Below are 23,048 nucleotides of genomic sequence, written 5' to 3'. Positions count from 1 at the left end.
TTTTAAAGCCTGATATAAGTGCCAGGAATCATCATTATAATTATCATTAGTATAGAATAGAATTTTTGAGCTGGGAGAGACATAAGAATATAGAAAATTAGAATTAGAAAGGATTTTAGAGTTAATCAGTTCCAAACCTCTCTTTTTACAAATAAAAAAAAAATTCTAGAGAGCTAAAATGACAACCACAAGGTCACAGAGACAGAATAGCCTGCAGAGACTAGAAAGTATTCTCTATTAAATTATCTGTGATAAAAAGTATAGAATCATACCAGAGGGAAATCTGGGCTAATTATGGATGATTTTTAAATATTGATATACCTTCTATGAATATTTTACTGATAGATACAATTAAAACATATTAACTTCTCTCAGCTAGACCTGTGCTCTGACCATTCTAGTATCTGTTCCTTGCCCAATAGTATATCACTAGTTAGCATGATGTGGCCTTTAAAATTCTAAAGGTTGAACACAAACAAAATTTCTTTTCTGTTTAAAAGAAAGTTCATGCATGCCAAGAAAGCAATGGCCCAATACAAACCCTGGCAATTTCCACTTGAAACATTTGATATCAAAAGCTGTTAATGTGGTCCAGGGAACTTAAAAGATGGAAACGATAACTTACATTCCTAGAGGAGTTTAAGGTTTATAACATACTTTCTTCACAACCCTGGGAGATTGGAAGTGCTCTGTTTTATGTGAGGAATCTATGATTTAGAATGTTGAAATGTTTCCCTGTGTTATTCCCTTAGAAGAACATAACTGTTATCAAAAGTAGAACTCAATCCAAGGACTCTTGAGTCTAAGCCCACTGCTCTTACCACCATATGATGCTGTCTATTATAGTTTCGAAAGCTTAAGATCTATCCAAAGTAAAGATTTCCATTATTTGAGATGGACACTGTGACAAAATCAAGGAAGCGTAATGTTAGAATGAACACCAGAAGTCACTTAATCTAACTATTTAATGAAAGTTAATCTCACAACTGATGACAGACATGTCCAAGTCTTCTTGACCCCAAGATACTGTAGTGGTTTGACATTTCCTTCTCCAGCTCAACTCATAGATGAGGAACTGAGGTAAACAGGATTAAGTGACTTGCCTAGGGTCACATAGCTGGTTAGTGTCTGAGGCCAACCCCATAGCCACATACTGAATGAGTGGTTATCCAAACTTTGACTGAAGACCACTAATGATGGTGAGTAAACCCCACTAGAAAGGCAGTTCTTTCCACTTCGGTGTATTTCACTTTTTTTGTCAGAAGCATTTCTTTGCATTAAAAAGGTGCCTCTGCTATTTCTACTCACTGTTTCTACTTCTCCCTTCCAGGGCCAAATAGAACAAGTCTTAAGCTCTTTTCCATATGACAGCAATCCAAACCTTTACAGATAGCAAACACTTCTTCTTAAATCTCTTTTTTGGGCTAAACACCCCTTGTTATTTTAAGTGATTCTTATGTACCAGTTCTTCTGGTGGGTTTGAATTGACTACCTTGGTGGGGGTTGGTGGATCATAAGTCATCAAAAAATAGTGGTAGTCATGATAGAGAGGGAACAAAAATGATCATGGGATTGTAAGTGTAGGGTAGAGTTTTCTGTAAAATTGATTTGTTTCTGAAAAAAAGAAGAGAGAGACAGAGGAAGAGGTATTAGGAGCAGCAATAGAAATATATAGATGTTTTCCAGGAGACTGACTCTAAGACTTATAGAGTCTGGAGTCCTGGCCTTCCCTCAGCTTGCAGCTCAGCTTATTAGGAGAACACAGTAGAGAATGACTGAATTAGGACTTCTTTAAGAAGCTACTGGAGTATTGGTGAATATAAACTGTTCTGATTCTCTTCTGTTTCATTGCTGTAGATCAGGGGTGGGGAACCTGTGGTCTTGAGGCCACATGAGGCTTTCTAGGTCCTTGGGTATGGCCTTTTGACTGAGTCCAAGTATTCCAGAACAAATCATTTTATTAAGGGTTTTTTTTTCTGTGAAGTTTGGATTCAGTCAAAGGGTTGGACCTTGAGGACATAGAGAGCCACATGTGGCCTCAGGATCACAGGCTCCCCACTCCTGCTGTAGACAATATGTAGAGGGGTTCATTATTAAGTATTTGGTGTTTTAAATTGTATTTCCTTTTTTATATCTTACTTTATTTTATGTATTTTTTGTCTGTTTGTTTATTTATTTAATATTAGACTAGTATTTCCTTTCTCCCCCTGGTTGGAAGTGAAAGAGTTAACCCTAGGCCTCATCCCCCTCCTTACTGGTAAGCAGGTCGAGTTGGACTTGCTCATCTTGAATTTGTGATGTTTTGCCCCAGGCTTCACCTTCCTTAGCAGCAGGCACTATAGGTGTGTGACACCGTGCTCATAACATACACATTTCTTAACAGTGTAAAGCCATTATGAAAACTGATCATGGGCTAGGGTGTAAAAAAATCACAAGCAAATGTTAAAAGGCAGAAGTAATAAACATATTCTTATAAGCCATAACGTAATAGAAACACTGATTAACAAAACATGCACAAAAGATACAGATGGAAACAAGTAATGGTATCCTCAATGTCAAGGAACAAATTCTAGAAACATGCTAAACAGATTGATAGGGTAAGTAGCTAGGTGGCACAGTGGCTGGGGAGCCAGGCCTCGAGTCAGGAAGACTTACTTTCCTAAGTTCAAATCCAGCCTCAGATACTTACTAGCTGTATGACACTGGACATGTCACTTAACCCCATTTCCTTATCTATAAAATTTGTTGGAGAAAGAAATGGCAAACCACTCTTGTATTTCTGCCAAGAAAACCCCAAATTGGGTCACGAAGAGTCAGACATGACCAAAAGATGTCTGAACAACAACAATAACAAAGAGATTGATTAACAATGAGGCAATAAGCCAAACTTTATGGAACATTTTTGTAAACTGCCCTCAGAGGAAAATGTATACTTCTTAAAACTTATATTAATAAGATGGGGCAAGGCTAAGTGCTGGGCATGAATTAAAAAAGAGAGAAAGTAAGCAAATTAGCTAATCCAAAACAAGTAAAAATGGGGAAAATAATGATCATTAATGGACAAGTAGGGATACTTGAAATAAATTTAAGATAGTGTCATGCCTGAAATCAGGAAGACTCACCTTCCTGACTTCAAAGCTAACTTCAGACACGTACTACCTGTGTGACCCTGGGAGAGCCACTAAATCCTGTTTGCCTCAGTTTCCTTATCTGTAAAATGAACTGGAGAAGGAAATGACAGACCACTTCAGTATCTCTGTCAAGAAAATCCCAAACAGAGCCACAAAGAGTCAGACATGACTGAATCTACTGGATAACAACAAGCTGAAATTCTAATGTGGGTCCTTTGACTCCAAATCTATGCCTCTCTCCACTCTAAATTCATGCAATAATGAAACAGAGTAAAACACCCAGAAACTAACATCAAAGCACAATTTGCTAACAATTGCATCATAAAGACTTGACAGTATATTTTCTTGAACAATGGAGTGTTTCAATAGTAAACAAATTGCATTTGGCAAAGAAATGAAATATTTTGTTTGTTTTTGTTTTCTTTTTTACTGACTTGTATTTATAGTCCAAGGAAGGGAAGATCAGAGGCAATAAAAAAACTGGACACAAGAGATAGCAGTAAAAACACAGAGGTGAGAAGAATAATTTCTGGCAATATAGTCTTACCTTTATGAAGAGAATTGATCTCCAGTCATCTCAGAAGTAAATCAAAGACATTGCTATAGAACTGATATATATTGGAATGGGAAGGACACTGGACTTTAATATCAATGATATTCCTCAGAGCTGTGGTTCTGCCACTTAACCAGTTAAGTGGCTCTGAGTTAATCACTTCCACCATGTGCTCTTCCATTTCATCATCTGTAAAATGGGACTGACTATCTGTACCATCTATTTCAGTGTTCATAAGGAGCAAATGCCATAACATATGGGATTAACCTTAAGAATCATAAAAATCACAAATCTTAAACTCTATTTCCTAGGGACATGATGAAATCCTTATCTAGCTCTCCCTTCTGTCAGTGACATCACTCTGAACATCTTGTCTTTACTTAAAATTCCTTGTATTTGTAAAATGATATCTCCTTCATAGGTCTTTCTGAGAGGCAGAATGATGTTGTAGAAAGGGTCTCAGAAACAGAAAGCCTGAGTTGCCTTTGGGTAAGTCAATTTCACCCTATGAGCTTCAGTTTCCTAAATTAGAAAACAGGGGAGGGAGGGTAATAATAATTTTATTATCTATTTCTACCGAGTCATTGTGAGGAAAATGGTAAACTTTCAAGTGCAATATTAATTCAAAATTCCAGGAACCAAAATACCAGGCTAACGTGGGGAAATTGTTATAAGTATTCTAACTTTTAACAAAGGAACCAGAACAAAGAAATACTACGTTTGATGACAATGAAGTAGTATTAAGTCAGTTCACTATTGGTTTTGATTAATAAAGGAAAACGAGAAAAAAAAGTATTCGACTGTAAGAGTGTAAGCCACAAACCTGAAAATGAGGCCCTGTCCAACTGGAAAGAATAGCTAAGAGTAACTGAAGGCATAGAACTTGTCATCTCTTTCTAGATAATACTTCCATCTGTATAGATGATGGCTGAAAAAATGGATACAGTATAGAGTTTGGCATCAGAAGCAAATCACTAAACATGGCTAGTGTTATTAATCCCATTTTACAAAGAACGTACATGAAATAAAGAGGCACAAAGTGACTTGTCAAAGGACATGGAGTTAGTTTGTAGCATATGTTAGATTAAATCCCTGAGTTTCTTGATTCCTATGTCAGTACTCTCTTCATTATACCAATTCCACCATAAATAACAAGGCATGGTCCTTTCAGGGGTATGTAACCTATCCTAACCCTACTTCAAGACAAATGATTGGCACAGCGAATAGAGTACTGTACTTGAGAGTTAGGAAGGCCTGAGTTCAAATCCTGCCTCAGACACCTACAGTGTGACCCTGGCCAAGTCACCTAACTTTTATCTGCCTTTTCCCCCATTTTATAGACAGGTTCTTCTTCCCAGGATGGTTGTGAAGATAAAATAATATTTGTAAAGCACTTTATAAACCATAAAACACTATATAAATGCTACTTAACATAAGGAATATTGTAAAATATGCACTAAGGTGCAAGAGAGAAGAGGATGGGAGTAAAAGATCATGCAGTCCCCAAAGGGCTTAGGACTGTGAATTCCAAAAAAAGAAAAAGAAACCTAGTATGAAGTGCAGCTCAAAATGGGATAAAGACAACATATTGGGGGGGGTGACCAGTGGGAAAAGATAGACAAGATTCTCCTCACAAGTCAAAATATTGTACATGTATATGTTTCTTTACATATGTGTATGTGTACATTTGCATATAGATGTGTGCCTCACACTAGTTGATGATTTTTCTTGAACAGAGAAAGAAAATAAAAAAAAAGAAAGTAGAAGAAAAGGAAAAAAGGAGGCCTATTCATGACAAAATCACTTCAAGGAGACACTTTGCAGCATGTATTTCCACAAGAGAGAAGAAGATGGAATCCAGGCTCCCCTTATCTAATTTAAACACCTGGAATCATTGAAAGAACAGAGCCACTTAAACAGGAGAGAGCCCCTTAGCCAAACAAACATGTGAAAATCCTTGTTAATAACAAAGACCTGTTGCTTCAAAAGGAAAATGGGGAGAAAAATCACAGACTTCGGGAACTATCCCTAAATTGTGTAGTGATTAGGAGGCTAAACACATCACAGTTTAGCAATGACTCCCCCTAGGACACAGCTAGGAAATTTTTATTTTGATACCAGCCATTTTGATTTCAATAGTCCACCAGACCTATAATCAGGAAAACCCACCTTTGTGAGTTCAAATCTGGCCTCAGAAACTTACTATCTGTGTGACCCTGGGCAAGTCACTTAACTTTTTTTTTTCCCCTTCAGTTTCCTCATCTGTAAAATGAACTGGAGAAAGAAATGGCAAATTGCTCCATATACCCACCCATGTGATCATGGACTATCTCTAGGCCTTAAGTCTTCTTTGCTCTGTTTCTATATGACATCTGGCCTGATCTGAGTATGGTGCAGAGATCTACCACCATCCTGAGGCTGGCGAGGACCAACTTTTGAGTAAACTCTACTAATAAATCTATATACTCCTGCACTGGTGTGGACTACTCCTTCCTTCAGTGTCTCAGTACCTTTTCATTATGGTGGGTCCATGGCTGTAGACAATCTGCTGCCTTAAAGCAGAGAATTTTTATACTGAGAATACAAAATACAGACTAAGCCCCAAAAACAAACAAACAAACAAAAAACCTCAATGACTAATCATATTTAATTTGAAAAAGGAAGTTTTCCATTCTTTTCACAAAAATGAATACTCCCTGCACTCACCCACTCCCCAGTAATGAACGACTCCTAAATCCACATTTCTTGGATTTTATAGTCTGTGATCCTTTTCTCTCTAAATAGTTTTCCCCCCTCATGATACCTGCTAACCTAATATTATCTAAAATATAAATTAAATAATACTGCGCTAAACAACTTAAAACTTTTACAAAGAACTTGAGCAAGAGAGAGCCTCAGAAATTGCTTTTAGAAATTGTCTTGCCATGGAACATTTTCTCAAAACAAAGGGTTTTGAACAGATATTTTAATCTAGTTTTGAGACAATCCCACAGCACATATTGGTCTGCAGAAGGAGATTGAAATTCCAGGTGACTCCATGTCTCTATTTTTCAATCTGATGGTCAGTAGAAAAATGTTAATATCTTAGTAACTGGTTTTCTGATGTGGAAACAGGGAATGACAAAGCCATTATCTAGGGTTGCATTTTTAATGAATAATTTTGCAAAGGGAGCAAGGAGGGAATATCATTCTCATCTCCACACCATAAAAATCTAGTAGGGGGTGGGTGGTGAGGGAAGGACCAATATGTTGAAATAATACTTTCTTCATTAATATACCATGTATCCACCTGATTGTATAAGGGATTAGCTGTTTATTGAAAGGTAAATCTGCATTTCCGAATAGGCAATATTTTTCTTTAGACTATTAGAAAAAATAAACATACATGGGAGTGGCTTACTTAAGGTCACACAGTAAGAAGGAGAGATCCATGGAAATATGAAGTCATAAAGCTTCATGATATAACGATAATAATAACTATAAGCAATTACAGTGTACTAAGGTTTGCAAAGCTCATTACATACTACCTCAATTAATTCTAACAATAGCCCTGTGAGGTAGGTGCTATATTATCTGCATTTTGCAGATGAGGAAACTGAGGCTGAGAAAGGTTAAGTGGCTTGCCCAGGGTCACATAGCTAGTATGTGTCTAAGGATTAAAACTCAAGTCTCCTGACTCCAAGTCTAGCACTCTATGAACTGTGCCACCTAGCTGAGATGTTATCATTTAATCAATTTGTTGTCCTTAAATCACAATGTAGGGTAGGGAAGACCCAACTGTACAAGGTAGGGTAGGGTTTGTCTTCCTGGGAGGGTGTCCTATAGAGAGCTAATTCTATTCATTTTTAATTTCATTCACAAAGGTGATGGTGTTGGTGGTGGGAAGCTTTCAAGTATCTCCCAAATCACACTCTATTAATTAGGCTTGTGAATAAGACTAAGTAATAAATATATTTTTATTTAGGAATGATCTAAATTTTTCCTTGATAAGTTCAACTTTTCTTCGCCAAACACAAGAACAACAACGATAGAGTTATAATAGCAATTAAGACTTCAGTTAAACTGGAGGACCCTGTCATCTGCTCCATATTGATTATTGTTCCTCATAGCTGAAACTAGGCTTGGGCGACTAGGAATTTTATCAAGGGCCCCAAAATTTAGAGGACACAAAAATCAAATACACACAACCTTTCAAAAGCATAGAAATAATGGAGCTTCTCACCTAGTTAGCCAGAATAAAAATGTAAAACTGGAACTTACAGCTATTAATTCAACTTTCAACTCAACTCATTTTGTCTTAATTGCTTCTTACATTCATTTTGTATCATGAATTACAAATTTGATTTGAAGGTAACTTTTGTGTCACTCATCAGGACAATGGCTAGCGACCTCTCTCTTACTCCCCCATAAATGTTGAAATTATCTCCCAATGATTTAAAATACTCATTTCAGCTAATCCCACATCTTCTTCTTATATGGAAAAAGTGTTAAAAAGTTGACTTAGGCCTAAATCATTTCTCTTCCCTGGAGAGGCTCACCTAGCCAAGTTGTTCCTGTGTGTTTTTGTTTTAGTTTGTGTTTGTTTTTGCTTTTCCCTCTTGCTTTTGGTTTTGTTTTGTTTGGAAGGAGAGAATTTGTAGGGATTGAGAGAAGCCCCCTGGGGTTCAGGTAATTGTGATGCTTGGTACTATGTTAACATTAATTACCAAATAAGAAAGAATTTAAAGGAACCAATGGTGTTGCTTGTATAACAGGGAGAGTGAGTTTTGCATGAGGAACCTTCATTTTGATTGTCTCCAGTGAGTCTTGATGAGGTTACACCAGATATGTGTGTATATGTATGTATGCATGTATATGTATGTATATGTACATACTACATATGTATATGCGTATAGGTTCACACATACACATATAGATACACATGTGTGTGTATACATACATACATACATACATACTTGTTTATTTATTTATACCAATAATACATTGTATTTATTGAGTATGTAGTTGGATCATAGCTTTAGAGGTAGAAGGTCATGTTGTCCAAAACTTTAACTGCACAGATGAGGAAATCATCCAAGAGAGGGGAAATGACTTGTCCAAAGTTACACTAGTATTAATTGGTAGAGACAGCATTTAAACAGAGATCCTTTGACCCTAGGTACAGTATTCTCTTTCTACTATCTCAAACTATAGCATACAATCTATAAGGGGGGGCAAAGGTTCATAGGACCTCATACTTCATTGAAAACTAGCACATTTTGTGCATACCCTTTGACCCAGGAATAGCACTTTTAGGGCTGTATCCCAAAGAGATCATAAAATGAGAAAAGTACCCACATGTACAAAAATATTTATAGCACCTCTTTCTGTGGTGGCAAAGAATTGGAAATTGAGGGGATGCCCATCAATTGGGGAACAGCTGAAGAAGTTTTGGCATATGAATGTAATGTAACGCTGTTGTACTATAAGAAATGATGAGCAAGTGGATTTCAGAAAAACCTGGAAAGACTTGTATGGACTGATGCTGAGTGAAGTGAGCAGAACTAAGAGAACGTTGTACACAGTAACAGTCACATTGTATGATGACTAACTCTGATAGACTTAGGTCTTCTCAGGAATGCAAGGATCTAAGATATCTCCAAAAGTTTCATGATAGAAAATGCTATCCACATCCAGAGAAAGAATACAGATCAAAGCATACTATTTGCTATTTTTTCTTTTGTTTTGTTTTGTTTCCTCTTTCTTGTTTGTTTGTCCTATTGCTTCTAATTCTTCCTTACAACATGATTAATGTGAAAATATGTTTAATAGGAATGTATATGTAGAGCCTATAACAAATTGCATGCCATCTTGGGGAGGCAGGCAGGGAGGGAGGGGGAGAAAATTTAAAACTCAAAAGCTTATGGAGGTGATTGTTGAAAACTAAAAATAAATTAATTCTTAAAAAGAAAACTAGCACATTTTTATCCCCTTTGTAATTGTTATTCTACTCTCCTCCCTACTTTTGAGTACTTCAAAGGATACTCTCCTGTTATACTTTTATCTGTCTCCCTTTCCAAATAATATGGCTGGATCTGGAATCTGAGAGTCTGTGTTCAAATCTTATGTCTTCCAGTTGCCAGTTTTGTGTCCTTGGGTAACTCTGGTAGATAGTTCCTCATTTGCAAAATTAGTGGTGGTGGGGAAGGATTTGGAAAATAAGTTGTACTAGAGGGTTTTAAGTTCTATAAACCTATGTTGTTATGATCTTTCCACCCCAAATCATCAAAGGATGTAAGGTCTAGACAGAATTAGGAGGTAAAGTTTTAAGGAAGAAGTGGAGATGAAAGAAAAGATCCCACCATTTCTTAAGATCACATATTTTATAGATTTAGAATCAGAATCTTCCTAAAAGCCCAGCTATTCAAGGTTCATTACTTTATAGGTGAGGAAAATGAGACCTATAGCAGTTAAATTACTTGTTCATTGTGATACAGATCATTACTGGATCTGAATTCATTTTTTTTTTTTTACTTTTCCTCTATTACTCTTTCCAGTATTCTTTGTTTCATGCTGGTTTACCAACATACAATCAACCAAAGCCCGAATATGTTAGAAGCTGACTAGTTGTACAGAGGAAGTAATTCATAGGTTCCCAAAGCAGGTTCTCAAATATCTCTCTTTTTGGAACTAGTGTCATCACAGAAGCTAAACATGACAGCAACCAATGGAATTAGAGAGCTAATTTCTAACTCTTTGAAGCACCCGATTTGTCCTTTGGAAAATAACACTCTTTTCTAGATGATGGAGTGGATAAAGTGCCAGACCTAGAGTTAGGAAGACTTGAACTCAAATCTGGCCTCAGACACTTCCTACCTGGGTAAAATTGAACAAGTCACTTATCCTCTGTTTGCCACAGTTTCCTTATCTATAAAATGGGGGTAATAATAGCATTTACTATCCAGGGTTGTCATGAGGGGGAAATGAGTTAATAATTGCAAAGTGCTATAGAACTGTTGCTATTATTATTATTTTATTATTATTAATTCTCAGGTCAATATGGCTGCTAGCAGGGATTAAAGAATATTTAATCTGTACTGGTTGGGTTTCAGAATACAAACCAAACCTTTATTAAGCATTTACTGTATGTATGCACTATGCCAGAAGATAGAGATAAAGATAACATTAAAGTAAATCCCTGCTCTTTAGGAGCTTAGAAAGTGAAAGGTCCCTAAATCTTTGTCTATTACAAAGATGGCAAATGCAGTATATAAATATTACTCTGATATCATTGAATTACTAGTATAATATGTATTCGAGACTTCTGGGAGCCAAGATGGCAGAGTAAGAAGTAAGTTGCTCTCACCCTCCCTTATTGACCTCTGAAAGCCCTGAACATATCACCCCAGGAAAATCCCTGGAACAGCTAAGCCGGCAGAAAGATGAGATGCAGTAATCTTGTAGCCCAGGAAGCTTGACTAATAGGAAAGGCCTCTCTCACTCTGTGGGGGGGGGTGCAAAGAGCAGTACAGGACAGGAAGCATCCCAACAAAACAGTGGTAAGCCCCACCTCAGCAAACCAAGGGGAGATCCTGAGCCCCAGGGTGGTGGAGCAGGTGACCATCAACACCAGGACCCCTGAGTACCACAGCACAGTCAAGGGAACCAGTACACACCAGCTTGGAAAACCACCACATGCCCTGGCATTCTCCAGCAGCCAAACATTCAAGTGCTTTAAAAAAGCACAGATGAGTAGGTGTCTCCCAGGGGCCAGACTCCTCGCTCCCACTGCAAGAGCTCTAGCATTGCTGATCCCAGTTCAGCAACAGGTAAACTGCTAGCCACCTACAGCCTCCACTTGCCAGCACCTGAGGCCACAGCATGCAAAGCCAGTGACCAGATCCTGGTCTCCCAGGAAAAGGAGCTTGGGTCAGCGCTCCTTATGCTCCAGCAGGAGAGCTCAACTTTAAGTTGTGAAACAGGTAAACAGCATGAACAGAATGCAGAAATGGACAATGACCATAGATACTTATTATGGGAACAGGGAAGATCAAAGCACAAATTCAGAAGAGGACAACATTGTCAATATACCCACATCTAAAACCTCAAAGGGTAATATGAACTGATCTCAAGCCCAAAAAGTCATCTTGTGAAAATATGTTTAATATTTAAGTAGAGCCTATATCAGATTGCATATTGTCTTGGGGAAGGGGGAGAAGAGGGAGGAGGAGGAAATTTAAAACTCAAAATCTTATAGAAGTGAAGATTGAAAACTAAAAATAAAGATGAGAGAAATAATGGGAAATACCTTGGACTCAGTATGTAAGATCTCATTCTGGAGAGACACCTCCCCCCAAACAACATCAACAACAACAATAATAACAACATCATCATCATCATCATCAACATCATCACCATCATCATCATCATCATCATCATCATCGACAACAACATTGTCAACAATACTGCCTCCATGATGAGGGACGTAGAGAAACTAGAGTATCATTTGCTGGAGGGGCTGAAAGGAGAAGAGGGTGCAGGATGGCAAACCCTAGAGTGAGTGGTTTTCCCCTGACATATGTCTCAAGGAAGAAAGAAGTATGCATGCTTCTATTCTGTAGCTTATCAATTTAACTAATTCTTGCTTACTAGGTGTTGAGCTGAGATGCTTCTACCTCCTAAAAGACTACTTGTATAAGAAGTGCCCTTGAAATTCTGATGCCCTGGAGAAAAGTCACACTTTTCCTACCCTAGTTAGGCCTCTCCCTCCTGTATACCCCAAAGAATTGAAGCACAAAATATCTCCAAGGTAGAATTGGTCTCATAGAATCTCTGTCTTTCATTCCATGATCAGTGCGAGGCCATTATTCCCATTGCTTAGAACAGACTTTGCAATGGACTTTTTACATGTGGGCATAAACTGAGAGCTTGAAGGCCCCTTAAGAGTTATGTAGTCTGAACCTTTCATTATACAGATGAGGAAACTGAGGTTCACAGAAGTTAAGTAACTTCCCCAAACTAACACACATCACCCTGGTAGGGGCAGAGGCTGACTATGAACTGTCCCCACTGTATGGATTGACTATGTGACAAGCTATGGAGTCATTTCAGTGACTCTAAAGTCAGTTTTACCACCTCATCCTTCTAGTTTCTTATCAGAGAACCAATGGTTTTCAATAAGAGAGAGGCTTTAGAGTTCATCTCTTCCAACCCTTTCCTTTTACAGAAGAAGAGCCTGAGGTTCAGAGAGGTCATGTATTGCCCAAGCTCACCCAAGTGGCAGGAGCAGGATATAAACTCAGGGCCTGGGATTACACCTCCAGAGATTCCCCCATAGTATGCCAGGTTAGCCCTAGAGTCTCATATTCACACATGAGACACAATCATCAGAGTCTCATGTTCACACGTGAAGACACAATCATGTTTTCATATATATGTATGTGTGTATATATGTATGTATGTATGTGTATATGTATGTATAATATGTATATATATGTATATATAATTTTTTTAAGAATCCTTTTTTTTTCTCAAAACAGTACAAACATAACCATGGACTGAAGATGGCAATCATCATAATAATGATTAATCATGACTGACAATTTGAGTGCTGTTGTCTTAAAATACACCTGCGTCAACAGGCTCCCTGCAGTTAAATTTCTGTTGCTGAAAGGGAATGCCCTCATTTGCATTTCCTGCAGGCATAGCATCTTGGCGCCTGGTAGCAGATCTTTGCCTCCAGGCTCAGCAGCACCTTAGCAGGGGCTTCCACACAAACACCTCACTGGGTTCAAGAAAATTAACACACTGATTGCAGGCTTCATAAACAAGGATGACTCTCGTCATCACACAAGTTCAACTGCCTCTGGGTTGAAACAGGACAGCTGTTTAATAGCTTAGCACAGCACTAGGCAAAGGAGAAGGGCAAGAAAGTGAAGAACAACCTGGCCTACCAAATGTGTATTTGTTTGCAGCCACACAAGTATCAGGATTATGCAGATAAGTTGAATGCAATAGTGGGGACCCAAGAACTGGATGCTAAAGAAAACAACTGATCTGTGAAGAATTTGTAAATGATTACATTAATAATGTTCTTATTACTGAAGTGCATCTCTTTTTGGAAAACACAAAGATAATAACTCCCCTTTGGCCCCAAATCATATAATTGAATGTTTTGCTGCCTTTGAAAATGATATATTTTGTTTTGACACAAGAGGCCATTTCCAATGAATAACTGCACCCCCCTTTCCCACACACACATACATCCTTATCACCTCAATTAAAATTCAATGAACATTTGAAGTGCTTACTATATGCAAGGCCATGTACTAGACACGAGGGTTGTGAAGACAGTAGAAGGGTCTACTTGGGAAATGAGAAGTATTCTCGTAGCCCATAGTTCTGGGGCTCCCTCTGCAAATCCCCATTCTGACAATCACATTAGGTAATTAGAGCTTGGCTATTCACCCCTTAGGGTTCTAGGGGTTGGGTGTTTTTATTTGTCTGTTTTAAATCCTGGTACATCAAGTCCCTGTGCTGTATGCCCCCACCCCAATAAATCACTAATTATTATCTCCCCAATATCAATTAACTTTTACAAAGGTTTAATGAGGATCAAAGTGTAAAAATCTCCTATATGGTAGCAAACACCTGCCTCTACATACTCATTTCTCTTGGTGAGAGAGTGGACTCACGTTTAAGGTAGTGGTTACATATTGTTCCTCACCACCAAATTCACTTCTGTCTAATATAGACATTGGTTGAGTTGTTTTCTTGTTCACATGGTAATGTCTTACCTTCTGTGTCAAGCAGGATGACCACTCACAGCATTAAGCTGCTGAAGCTAATAGCAAACTCTTCTGTGAATTCCAGGTGATAGGATCCTAACTGCTCTTTCTTCTTTGCTACTCATCCACCTAAGATCAAGAAAAACACACACACACACACACACACTCATGGGGTGGGGGAGCATCTACAGTGCTAGGTATTTGTGGAGACTGCAGGTAGATGGAGAGTTAAGGAAGCTTGACTCAGATGGCAATCTGCTATCATTTCTGCTACTAAGACACACCCTACCAGGTTATTTGCATTACTACTCAGTAAGCCAAAAGGAAAGACTTCGAGGATAACTGTTAAAGCTTTGAAGGGAGAATGGGGTGGGAGGTGCAGGAAAGAAGCAAACAAAGAATACCAACAAGCTCCCATCTTGTATTTTAGACTGGAGGGTTGAAAGAAAGAAAGGACACAAATACTTATTAAATACCTACTATACACTAGGTGCTGTGCTAAGCACTTTATAAATATTGTCTTGTTTATTCCTCACAACATCACTAAGAATTACAGATTTTTATATTCTTATTTTATAGATAAAACTGAAGCCAAATTCAGAAAGCTGAGTTCAGTGACTTGCCCAGAGTCATAAGGCTAATAATTATCTGAGGCAGGAATTGAAATCAGCTGTTCCTCATTGTAGAGCACAAAGCTCTATCCACTGCTCTGTGTGTGTGTTTATATATATATCTATATATCTATATATCTATATAGATATATAGATATATATAGATATGTCTTTAATTACCCATCAGAACAAAATGTGCAGGCTTTGAGATGGGTAGGTTGCCTTATTCCACAGATTTCTCCTTACGTAAACAAGTAAACCAAAGTATATAAAATTATACAAATTACATTATCAAAAACATTTTTCTTTTAAAAAATTGTGGTCTCTTGTTTTTACATCATCTTTATTTCCAAATATATCCCTCCCTCCACTCTCACTCAGAAAGCAATCTTTTATGAACAAGTGCTTATTAATTGTTCACAGAAAGATGGACCTATGGTTTCATGGTAGAGGGAATAATTCAGATCAGCATTTCAAAGTAAAATCTTAGAGTTTTCTGAGTCACTGAAAGGCTGAGATATTTGCTCAAGATTCCATAGCCAGTGTCTGTCAAAGGTAGAAAATGAATTTAGTTCTTGCTAATTCCCTATTCAATAAACTATAATCACTCAGTTCTGAAAATAGAGGCAGGACAGTACATTCAAAAGAGGGAGGATAATTCAATGCATATAGAAATTGACTGTGTTTAACTTAGAAATCATGATCCCTTCTCAATCAAAAATTTGCTGAATGCCTATCATGGCTAAGGAAGGAAGATTGTAGATCTACCAATTAATAGACCAGATGTAAATTACTAAATATCTGTACTAGAATGGTTTTATTGAGGTTGAAGAAGCCAGACATTTCAAAGATACTTCAAAAGATCCACAGAATTCCCTACTTGGTTAAATATAGTGGACAAAGGACAGTGAAGAAGGAAAGGCTAGGTAGCAATCTTAAGACAGGTGGTGATTGAATCAAGGGAGTTAAGATCTGGAAATAGGAAACTGATTTATGAAGGTAAGAAAAATAACCAAAGAATAATAACCTGCAGGAAACTGGAGATAGATGGGATTTGAACACAGTTGAGAGATGTCAGGTTTGAAGATGTAGAGTTTAGAGACATGATCAGTTGAACAAAATGCCAAGAAAGGGACAGCATAACCTCAGATAACACAGTTAAGGTTCACGAGAGGATTCAGAAAAGGGGCAAAGAAGGAATGATTGGATAAATAAGAGGAAAATTGGGGAAAATGAAATATCCTTTTAGCCAAAGGAAGACTAATTTTTAAAGAACCAATGGGTAAAAGGATTAGATGTAGTAGAGAGAAAATGTTGTGAAATGCTGCAAAGAGGATGCATGCTATTTTTCCTGTTTATTCTCTAAGTTATTAGAAGTATAGGGAATAAGATGATACTATGATAAAGCAGAAGGTCCAATGGACTGAAAATCAGGAGGCCTGAGGCTTTGTCCTGTATTTACCACTAAATCATTGCGTTTTAAGTAATGTAACATTTCTGGCTCTGGATCTTCATATGAATAAAGAGAGAATTGGACTAGATTCAATTCAATAATATCTCATTAAGCAGTGGATAGAGTGCTAGCCCTAGAGTCAGGAAGACTTACCTTCCTGAGTTCACATCTGACCTCAGACACTATCTGTGTGACCTTGGGTCACAGTCACTTTATCCTGTTTGCCTCATTTTCCTTATCGGTAAAATGAGTTGGAAAAGAAGATAGCAAACCACTGCAGGGTGTTTGACAAGAAAACCCCAAATGGGGTCACAAACAATAAGACACCACTGAAAGAACGGAAACACAACAGACAAAAATAAAAATCACCTAGAACTTACAACGAACTATGCTAGGTCATAGGATCACAAAGACAGAAATAAAATCAAGGTACTGACCTCAAGGCACTTTTATTCTACTAGAAAGGTTTGACATGTATAAATACAAGAGCTATGTAAATATATGTCATACACACACACATACGCACACACGCACACACATACCCCAAAAACAATGTGGTATTTGGTTTATTTTATGGGAAAGGAGTGGTAAGAAGGCCTCCCACAGGCGAGCCATCTAAACAGAGCCTTACAGGGAGCTTGGAATCCCAAGAAGTATTGATGAAGCAGAAGGGTGCTTGAGGCCTAGGAGATAAACTCCAAGGCCCCAAAATGGAAGATGGTGCTGAGTACAAGGAACAAGGGGGCCAGTTTCATAGCAATATAGATATTGTGAGAAGGGGTACAGGGAAAAGTCTGCAAAGACAGAACATGGCCATAATGAGAAAGGCTTTAAATGTCAAGTAGCTGAGTTCCTGCTTAATGTCAGGGAAATGAAGTACTGACACCTGTTAGTAGGGGAGTGAAATATTTAGATCTAACCTTATTATATATCATTCCCCTTCCCACAATTTTATTCCAGAAAAACCAGTCATCTTGTCCACAGCAGTCCATCTCCTCTGTCTGGGCCTTTGGTCAGGTCAGCCCTCATGCCTACAATGCTCTCCCTCTTAACCTCTGATGCCAAGGCATCTTTGATGTCTGACCGAACCCTAAGCATGTCCTAGCACCTGATTCAGTCACCTTCATGACTTTCAATCCCAGCTATACTCCCCCTCCTTTATATCAGGCATTTCTTAAATCCCCCAATCGCTTACACTATCTCTTCTTTTCATTATTTTGTACTTTCTATGCATATATTTCATATCCAATGACATATATCCACATCATTTCCCTGGATCTAAATTCCTTATGGCAAATATTATTTAATTTTTCCCTTTTGAAACACTTGGTTCTAGCACAATGTCTGATATATAAGTATTTAAAATATTTATTCATTAATTAATCACAATATTGTAACTGTAAACAACTCTAAAGGGCAGCCAAACTCAGATTAAATATCAGCATGGTCTCTGAGAGCAGATGAGGAAATATACTTTCCTTCACTCATTAAAGAGGTGGAGGAATATGGGTGCAAAATATTGCATGCTTTCAGAATCACTCACTGCGGGGCTTAGTTTTACTTACCTATTTTTCTTTGTTGTTAAATCCGAGAGCTTGGTGAGGGATGGGGCTATATCTAGCAGTGACTGCTAAAACAAAAGGTATCAGCAAAACTTAAAATCCTTTTGTAGAAACCTAGTAAGGTCTAGCCATTATAAAACAAAGTGCTTTCTTCAATGTTCTGTTCAACCCAGATGGAGAAAAAGAAACAAACAAAAACCAAATCAGAAATCTTACCCATGAGAAATGTATTGAAAAATTTACCTGTGGTAGAGTGTATGCAGAAAACCTAGAAGGCCAAGGGAAGAGGGGGAAATGGCATTTGTAAAGTATAGGAAATGGATGAAGATGTTAAAAAGAAGAAATGGGGAAACAAAATTTAAAAACAAAACCAAACACAACATTTCTTCTCCAAGTTAGACTACATTTCCTTTTTTTGCTGTGCTTCAAACTGCTTCTTGAGCTTTTCATTTTATTCTAATTGTCATCTTAAAAAACAACTGTAATGAAATTGCTGAAAGCTTTGGGAAAAAATAGAGAGAAAGCTACAAGGTGCTAAAACCATCCATTATTACTAGACTGTGAACTGTAAACATCAGACAGGGCACTCATCACTGCAGAGGCAAATTGAATGCTGAAAGAGGTTTGCTTTATTGTCTTTCTGATTTAAAATTGATTGAAATGCATACCCAAATGGAAAAGCTGTCAAAATGCAGCCAGTGGTGAGTTGATAGCTCGCCTTCAGATTTTGACCCAAAGCTTTAATGCAATTGCTTGCAGGTGGGGGAGGATGAAGGCAGGTTTTGAACTGAGATCTGGTCATTGGAGACAATCATTTCCTTTTGTGTTGATTGATCATGAACCAGAACACGGAATGTTTGCCAAAGCTGATGAAACTGGTACTGATGCTGCCTTGCCTCCATGAACATTTACTTCTTATTTTTATTTTTTTACAAAGGACAAAATATTAAAGTTTGAAGGGTACTCTGTAATGTCATGGGAGAAAGAGGCTGAGATAAAAAAAAAATAATAGGTGTTTCAAGAGTAAAGGAAGCAGTATGGGACAGTGGAAAGTGTGCTCTCTGGCTCAGGAGTCAAAAGTCCTGAATTCAAATCCTGTTTCCAACACTTACTGCCAATGTGACCTTGGGCTAGTCACAAAAGATACTTCTAAACTTCCTGAACTATGTAATTAGTATGGTCATATTCCTTCTAATTCTAGATCTGAGGCCCTTCTGGTTCTAAAGGTAGAATCCTATGACTGTCTCACCTATAGAAACTCCGCCATCCATCCAGTCCAATGGCAGTGGAATGTCGGTTCCAATAGTGAAATCATCCAAGGCATTGTTCACCAGGACTAGTGTCAACCACTTCCCCGGCTGCCTCATGATCTAGGCATTGGACATTGCTGCGAGGGAAATTTCCTAAAATACTGATTCTATCTCCCATTACTAAAGAAGAGCTTTAAGAAGTTCTTAATCTTTTGTGTGTGCCTTGGCCCCCTTTGGCAGTCTGATGAAATCTATGGATCCTTTCTCAGAATGGCATATTTAAACTCATGTAATAAAATGTGTAGGACTGAAAAGGAAAGCAGTTACAATGACATGCAGCTATCTATATTTTTATCATCTCTGTTTCTATATCTTTATCTCTGTCATCTAAGTCTATGACTATATCTATCATCTATCTTTATATCATGTATGGGGTGTTCAGGGAGGACTGACACCTCTCATGTGAGGGCTTGCCAAGCCCTTTTCAGGGATGTTTATTCATCTTTGGTGTCTACCTGGTACTCAACTCTCATCTGTGGCTCCAGGGAGCTGTAGCATGTGAAACAGCCATACCCTGTATACCATCTCTGCAGATGGGCTAGACCAGGTTGAGGGTAACCAATAGGCCTCAAACTCATATGTGAGTTACAGTGGTGTCTACTCCAAGCATGTGAAAATTTCCCCTGTCAGAATTGGCAAATCAGAATAATTTGTTCCAATGGCCTTGACTGTGGCTGAAGTAGGTGCCATGACACAGAGTTTGGTCAGATATCAAAGATGCCAAGGTCATACACCGTATCCCTGGCCATCACCAGTCATCCTGACTTTTGTCTTGCCAATGGACTTCAATGACTCTGGAAAAGAGGGTGAGGCCAATGACTTTATGAAACTCTGCCTCACTTCGATCCAATTCATGCTTGAGTCAACATCACCCTGTGATGCCATTTGTCTTCTTTGAAACAAAGAACAAAACAAACAGTAACAACAACATGTCATATAAATCGATATCTGTTTAAATTCATGGGCCCCAGATTAAGATCCCCTGTCATAAAGCCTTCCCTATATGAAACATTATGATTCATCTGCCATTCCATACTCTCAACAATAACGGTCTCAACTAGACTGATGATTTTATAGACAATTGCCAAAAACTTGATCAGACTAGGGAAAGGTTGACTTCACCTAACTGTTGACTGGAATGGTCAAAATCAATTCCCAAAAATGTCTTAGTGTCAAAATAACTAGACTAGGTTGAATGTCTGGCCATATGACTTTTGTGCAATCATCACTTTACTTAGTAAATATTTGTAAAAGGTAAGATTATGTCATCCCTCTGAATAGAATCCAGTCAGGCATTTAAGGAATGCCACCCTCTGTGACTTTTGCTTGGATGACATCTGTGGCAGGAAGGTTCCCAACAGTTTGCCCTTCATGCTTTTGGGAATACTGTTTGTCTGTTAACTACAGATCAGTTGTGATACCCTCTACACAACTTTACTTGTTTATAAAACCCAGGTTGAAACAATCTTTCATTTAACTTTTCTTACCTAGTAATCCATGACACTCTTGTGTTTTTATCAAAATCTATCCTTCATTATCACTAACGTATTATTATATACAATTTCATATTCATATGAATATTATATTCCTCCTTTTTATTATTTGCTTCATAAGGAAAGGTACCATGTCTTAATTATCATTTGCTTTTTATTTCCCCCACTAAAGTACCTGCCTTATCTCTCAGCACTTATTAGTGGTTTAATAAATTCTTTTGGAGTGGAAAGATACCTGGACTTGGGGTCAGAGAACCTGAATTCCATCTTTATTCTATTCTTTACCATCAGTATGATCTTGGTTCGGATATTCAACAATTCTAGGACTTACCTTCTTATCTGTAAAGTGAGGAAGTTGGACTTGGTGGGATCTAAGCTCCCTTTCAGCTCTCAATACAATCCAATGTTTCTATAAATGCTGCTAGAGTGATTAGTAGCAGCTTCCATTTCTATATCACTTTAAGGGGGAAAATGTTTGTTTTTTTGTTTTTTTCTCAGAGAAACCCTGTGATGCACTTAATAAAAGTATTATCATCCACATTTTACAGATGAGGAGATGGAAAGTCAGAGAAGCAGCTAGGTAGCACAGTGGGCAGAGTGTTGGATTTGGATTCAGGAAGACCTGAGTTCATAATTCCGCCTCAGACACTTACTAGCTCTGTTATCCTGGGAAAGTTGTTTAACAGCTACCTACCTCAGCTTCCTTATCTGTAAAATAATAATATTACCTGTCTCTCAGGACAGTTGTAAGATCAAATGAGAGAATATTTATTAAGTGCTTCATAAATTGTGAAGTGCTATGCAAATGATAGCTTTTATTGTTGATATTATTATTATTATATCATCATATTTGAGTAGAAAACTGGCCGCTAAGTAGCAAAGATAGATTTTAATTCAGATATTTCCTGATTCCCAGGAAGATTCTCTTTCCATTTGATATGCTTAATAACTATTACATTGCTTGGGGTGGGGGTAGGAAGTAAATGATGATTAGATTGTCACATCATTAATAAATGTGTATATGCCTTAAATGCAATGCATTAAAACATACTGAATCATAAATTAGATTTTATTTAATTTTCCCCCATCTTTGGAAGCAAGCATGCAAGGAGCAAAATCATGTTTCTGTAAATCATTTTTGCAACTCATTTCTTCATGGGCACATCATTCAGGAAGATTATTATCCCTTTAGAGGACAAATATGCACACATTTTCTAAACTGTACTAAAAGTAAGGCAAAGAAAGGTCTCTAGGAAGAGGCTAGGGTGAGTATTTCCATTTGTAATCAGGAATTAATGTCAAATAATGAGTTCACATTTCTAATAATGATCCCGCCACTCCTTCATTTCTCATCTCAGATACTTTTCCAGTTATTCTCTTTCCTGACAGCATCTGACCACAGGTTCATGTCAGTGCAGTCCTGCACAATAAAGAATAACCAAATCAAACAAAAACAAAAACCAGCACTTGCTATATTAAGTAAGCCCAACCAAAACTATACCCAGTTCATGGCTGTGTCTATGACAATGATATCGAATGAGATTTGGTGGGACAGTGTAGTAGTTTCTGTGTTTGACATAATAACTCCAATTTCTAGAGTACTTTGAAATATATAAAATATTTTTCTTATAGCACCTTTGTGAGTTAGGTACCATAAGTTCTTATTATTCCCATTTTGTAGATGAAGAATCTAAAATTCAAAGCATGATATAATTGTCACTCAGCTGTTCATCCAAAACCTACAATTTCATAGTCATAGAAATTGAGAGGTAGAAGGGACTTCAACAACCGATCCATATCCCAAAGGAATCCCTTGCACAACATTCCTGACTGAAGGTCAGACAGCTTCTACTTAAAGACTTACAATAAAGGGAAAATCACCTCTGGAAGCATCCAATTCCGCTTTTAGACATCCAAATGGTAGACAGATCCCCTTTCTTGACATTAGGAGCAAATTTGGGTTTTTTTTGTTTGTTTGTTTTTGTAAATTTTACCTATCATTCACCATCTGGGCCCAAAGTGAGCAATTCAAATCCATTTTCCATATGAGAGTCCTGTAAATACTTGGAATGGTTATTCTACCCAATCTGAGTCTTCTCTTCCTCAGTTTACACATCCTCAAGTCTCTCAAATGATACACGCCTAGCCTGGACTCAAAGTCTTCACTCT

The sequence above is a fragment of the Vombatus ursinus genome, unplaced genomic scaffold (assembly GCF_900497805.2).
Source record: "Vombatus ursinus unplaced genomic scaffold, bare-nosed wombat genome assembly UNPS02014822.1, whole genome shotgun sequence".
NCBI classification, from domain to species: domain Eukaryota; kingdom Metazoa; phylum Chordata; class Mammalia; order Diprotodontia; family Vombatidae; genus Vombatus; species Vombatus ursinus.
Note: the sequence above shows the minus strand (reverse complement) of the source record.